Source organism: Achroia grisella, unplaced genomic scaffold (assembly GCF_030625045.1).
Source record: "Achroia grisella isolate CSIRO2021 unplaced genomic scaffold, CSIRO_AGI_Agris_v1 utg1294, whole genome shotgun sequence".
NCBI classification, from domain to species: domain Eukaryota; kingdom Metazoa; phylum Arthropoda; class Insecta; order Lepidoptera; family Pyralidae; genus Achroia; species Achroia grisella.
In genome coordinates this window covers 27640-33640 of record NW_026712612.1, presented here as the reverse complement: position 1 = coordinate 33640, position 6001 = coordinate 27640, and the positions used below count along the sequence as shown (strand labels likewise).

The 6001-nt window shown below is 33.1% G+C and overlaps 1 pseudogene; it reads right to left on the bottom strand.

Annotated features, from left to right (window-relative positions):
* Positions 1-3894: 3894 nt before the first annotated feature.
* On the bottom strand, positions 3895-4912 carry LOC131855014 (uncharacterized; annotated as a pseudogene).
* Between the last annotated feature and the right edge of the window lie 1089 nt (positions 4913-6001).

The window sequence follows — 6001 nt, the reverse complement described above, 5'->3', positions numbered from 1 at the left end:
TATTATAAATTTCACAATATATAAAACTAATAGAACAATTTTAAGAATAACTTTACGAATTACAAATATTATAATAGTATCTGAATTAGATACTATTTATTTATATTATTAGTCACTTGTGTGTGTGTGTTTCTGTAAGAAAGAAAGTGTGTGCATGTGTATAATTAAAGTGTATGAAGATAACTATAAGTTGTGATTAAGAATATGAATGAGTTTCGTTTTATATGTGTTTTTAGAATAATATCTAAAGGGGTCTACGTCTTTAAAGTATTTATTATACGTCGACATTATACGAGAAAATATAGAATTTTTAGCATAGTTAGTATGGGCAAGCGGTACCGAGAATAATGGTGTTCCACGTACACGACGGCGGGGAACAGAGAATGCAATAGTATTGAGGATCCGTGGGCTATCAATGTTTCCCATGATAATATCATATAGAAAAGAGGCATCCAAAAGTTTACGACGCAAGTCTAATGTTAATAATTTATAACTTTTACATCCTTCCTCATAATTTGTGAAAGTCTTTTGTTTAAAGTTAAGGTATTTAATAAATCGCCATTGTACCTGCTCCATGCGGTCTTTATAAATTTGATACTGTGGTGACCATATGCAACTCGCATACTCTAGTGTACTACGTACATATGCAAAATATACAGATTTCAGGCATTGTATGTTTTTAAAATATCGGCATACACGCTTCACAAAACCTAAGCTCTTGAGCGCCTTAGCTACAACAATGTCTATATGTTTGTCCATTAAAAATTTGCTGTCAAAATATATACCAAGATCACGTATTAGGTTAACTCGCTGGATTGGGATGTCGTCTATGGTATATGTAAATATTAAAGGAGTTTTACGTCTTGTAAAACTGATAATTTGACATTTATCATGACTTACAGTAATATTATTTTTTTTGTAATAATTACTCAAAGAATTTAAGTCATTTTGTAATTTGTAACAATCAGAGACACTGCTTATAACACGGTAAATTTTTTTATCATCGGCATATAATAAATATTCCGTATCAGCAAAGCTTAAGTAAATATCATAAAGATAAGCATTATAAAACAGAGGCCCTAAATGCGATCCCTGGGGAACTCCGGAGGGAATGTCAACAAAATTAGATCGAAAACCACCTATTACAACAGCCTGAGACCTGTTCGACAAATAGGAAATTACCCATCGAAGGAGATCCCCATTTATACCCAATATATTTAATTTTTTTAATAAAGTTTCATGATGTACGCGATCGAAAGCTTTTTCAAAGTCTGTATAAATTACATCCACCTGTCCCCCTCTCTCCATATTGTTTAACACATAAGATGAAAAAATAGCCAAATTAGTAATGGTCGATTTAGATTTTAGAAAACCATGTTGGTTATCTGTGATGCTGTTACTGATAGTGGGATAGATTGCCGCATATACAATTTTTTCTGCCACTTTGCTAAAAGCATTTAAGATGGATATAGGTCTGTAGTTTTCAATCCTGGTCCTGGCACCCTTTTTGTGGATTGGAACAATAAGTGCTTGCTTCCAAATTGAAGGAAATGAACCCTCACTTAATGACCTATTATAAATAATGGTAAGCGGCCGTGTCAGTGGTTTTGCACACTCTACAATGAAGTATGGATGAACCCCATCGCTACCTGCGCCTTTTCTAGTATCTAATTTAGATATAAGATAAAAAACTTCAGCCTCGGTTACCTGCACAGATTGGATATATCCTGTGTCTCCACATAGAGGTGAAGGTAAATCATTATTTATACTATTGGTTTGGTTTGGTTGGTTAATAAAAACGCTGTGAAAGAAGTTATTAAATCCATTTACAATAGATTCACCATCTGAGTAAGTACCAGAGATCGAGTTAAAAGTTTGTGGATACGAATCATTTAATCTTTTTGATTTAATATAAGACCATAGTTTTTTTGGGTTTTCTATGATTTGTTCCTGTATTAAATTAATGTAATTATTTAAACATTCCTTCTCTTTTAAGTGAAACCTTTTTCTAAGCAATGAGAATTCGTCATAATCTCTTAAGTTATTGGTTTTTTCCATCGCTTGTGCACCTTTGTTTTATCCTTTAAAATATGTATCAGAGATTTGTTGTACCATATAGGATACCGATTGTTGTTTTTAGTATATGTTGGGATAAATTTATTAATATTTTCATAGATTATATCGTAAAAAACACGAGTAGCCTCTTCAACGGTACCATTTTTCAAAATACTATTCCAATCTTTATCTGATAAAGAGAAATTAATTTTTTCGTAATCACCCTTAAAAAATTTATACTTGGGTAAAATATTTTCTTTAAAGGATTTTGTTACAAGATCGAGACTATCAATGTGTAGGACTGGGTGAAATGTATCTTCTCGTACTAAAGGATAATCACATTTTTCTATTTCAATACAAAAGTTAGAAAATACCAGATCCAATACATTGCCATGAGAATTGCTAATGATATTGTGTTGTTTGAGACCACACAATGTCGTTTCGTTTATTAATTTAATACCTACTTCTTGAATTTCAATAGCACCTTTTTTTAAAAAAGAAGGTCCGTCGCAGTGCCATTCAATATTTGACAAATTAAAATCCCCTACCAATAACACTCGGTCATTACTAAAATTTGTACAAAGATTGTTTACTGTATGTAGAATATTATCAATATCACGAGATTGATTCGGGAGGCCACCCGGGATATATGTTCCTCCTATGTGCAAGTTAAATGATGTGTGACAATTGTCATAAACAATACTTCGAGAGGGTATCGTCAACCAAACTGACTCTGTAGGTGAGATAGACCACTCGGGACGCGGAATGGCACACAAGTTACGCATAGTACAGATCATGACTCCCCCGCCAGTGGCTTTACCCGTAAGTGTGCGATTCCGATCACACCGATATACATCATAACGGTCGTCACAAAGTTCTGCATTAAAAATTCCGTCACATAACCAGGTTTCCGTTATGATAATGATATCATAATTATTTGTTAAAATATTTCGAAAAAAAATCTGACGTTTTAGTGCGTAAACCGCGCGCATTTTGATAATAAATTTTTAAATAATTTAAGTCACTGAATTGTACAAACAATAATTACCATCGTAGTTATGCTTGATACCTGATACGAAACGTAATTATCTAAAATACTGTTTTTATTTGCATGACCATACTGCAATATAAAACAATTCCCTAAGTCAATACCATTGCATATTTTATTCATTTTTATACACTTAATATCAAACTTGTTATAATTAATGCGCGCGGATATATATATTATGTTAAATAAAAAAATAATTTTGGCGGTGTTTATAATATTGCTGTCAATGTCGGGTAGACAAGCGTTTTTTAGTGTCGACTCACGCTCATTTGTATTATACGAGTGGAATAGCACGATCAATTCACCAAAGTTAAATGTCATGAATGGATGTTCCTTTATAGCACAGTTTAAAATAATTATTTCACTAACCATAAGATAAAATATAGTGTACTTTATGTAGGTTTTAAAAGCTGATAATAATATTAAGATAAAGTGATTATACTCCAGTATTAGGGCAGAGTTTTTAGAATGAATTAGTTTTACGAATGTTGTATTTATTATTGTGTTTTCAATAACGTACTCCAAAAATAAACAAGAGAAATAGAATTGTAGTGTGATAAATGTATTGTAATGTGTGTGTGTTTGTATATGTTTGTAGTTTGTGTGGATTAATAGTCTTGTAGAAAACAGTATGAATAGAACAAGATGTAGACTGACAGTTAGCGTTTCGAGATATTGTATTAATATAGTATTAATGATGACATGAACCTTCGTGACTGAAAAACAGATACACTGTTGTTTTTGGTTGAAAAATAAAGAAGTTGTAATACAAAGCAGTAACAAAAATGTTTCTAACGGATTTTTGATATGTCGCAATCGTATTTTATTAAAATAGCTGGTGAAGTTTCGTTTCGTCTCACGAAAATCTGACAGTTTTTTACCCACACATATTTAAATAATTTTGTTTTAGCTATATCTTTTACCTTTTTAAGTAGTAATTTATTATTAGTGGTCAGATGTTCGTTGACGTAGATCCGACGATCTTCGCCTGGAATACCCACATCCTTGGTCTTTATTCCATGACATTTTCGTAAACCAGAGATGATGTTGTCTTTATGCAGCCGAGATTTTAATTTTATTACAATTACCCTGGGTCGCCCTTGAATGATTTGTCTTGGTTGAATGCGATTTCCATGTTCTATGCAATCTCTGGTGATGACAACGCCTGCGTGATGTGCAATTTTAATAGTGAGATCTATTAGGCATTCATTTTTAGCTTCAGGCACGCCGATAATTTCTAAGTTATGAATCCTTTCCCTTTGATGGTATATATTTAATTCACCTTTTTAGTTGATCAACCTGTGTATTTAAATTCTGTACCTTGTTGTCAGTTGTAAGCAGGATTTTATTTGTAGATTCCAAATCACATATGCGTTTTTGTAAATCAGAGTGAGAACTAGATTGAAATTCCATACTATTCTTTAAATCTAGAATATCTTTGACTACTTCAGTTTGGCGTACCTGTAAATTGGAGATTGTTGACTCGAGTTTGTCGTAGTTTTTGCGCAGTTTATTTAATTCCTCCTGCATATCCAATGTACGTGTAGATAATGTATCCAGTTCACATCTTATCACTGTATCTATTTTGCTATTAATACTTGAAATCCCTCTATCTATATCAGCTTTCCATGAGTTGATCTTCTCAAAAAGTCTTTCTGAGAGTTTTTCTATTTGTTCGCATGCAGAATCTTCCGGTTGTTTTCTTTTTCGTGATGGATATCTCTGCATATTTTCTGTAGTTAAGTCTGGGTTCGATGAACATTTCGTGGGAGTTCTCTGTAGCGACATAGTAGTATTTTCACTATATACTTAAGCTTTCACTATTATTATTTTAGACTTGTAATAATTTTTCTTCCTTAGATTCTAAATTTATTAAGGAAACAGTTATAAATTTTAATTTTAAATTTCGGTATTGCTAATGACACGTCTGTTCGCCCCGAGCGTAGGGTAGGGTGGGTTACATATATATATATATATATTGTCACCTTTGCTACAAACGTGACATGTGGCAAAAGCAAAATGCCAAACCTGTTTGACGGCGTTTAGTATCCTTTAGGTTTCAGGCACATATTGTATTAGGGAGATAAAGTGAGTCACCTGGAAGTCAACAGTTCAAAGCTGTTCTTGATCAAAGACACCTACGACAGAGATTTAATAGAAGTTTGTATAGTGATGTGCCATTCTCAAATATGTTTTTGTTGGTATATTTTTGACAATGCAACACCATATTTTTTTTATATCACGATTTTTTTATATCTTTGACAATGCACACAACACCATCTATATTTTTTTATATCATGATTGTGGCAAATAAGCATACGGATGATAAATGGTTACCGTAGCCTATGAACGCCTGAGACATCAGGGGTGTCACGTACGCGTTGCCGACCCATATGAAACCTTAACAAAGAACTAGAACAACTCATAGAAACATTTTATAACATTTTTAAGAAATTTGTGATATACACTATGTGTAAATTACTAAACCAATACTGGATAATACTTTTATATAATTATTTTTTATAACACGGAACAAACGAGCTTGCGGCTCACCTGATGGTAACTGATTACTGCCACCCATGAGCAATAATACCAAAAATTGCAAGTGTTGCCGACCTTAAGAAGAAATAAGGACTACGCTCTTTTCCTGACCGTTTCAATATCGTATCATTTCGGAAATACCATTGCTGTAAGGTGATTCCACATTATAGTTGTGCGTAGCAAAAAGTGTCTATAAAACAGTACTGTGAAGGACCGCCATTCATCTAGATGATCAGGATGGTGTTTTAGTTTCAGGCGGGTGGTACGGAGCTGTGTGTGGCTGGTCAGCAGCTGGTCACCTAACAATTACTCATAATACTCACCGTGAATTCTGCATCTATGCGGTAGAAAATGCAC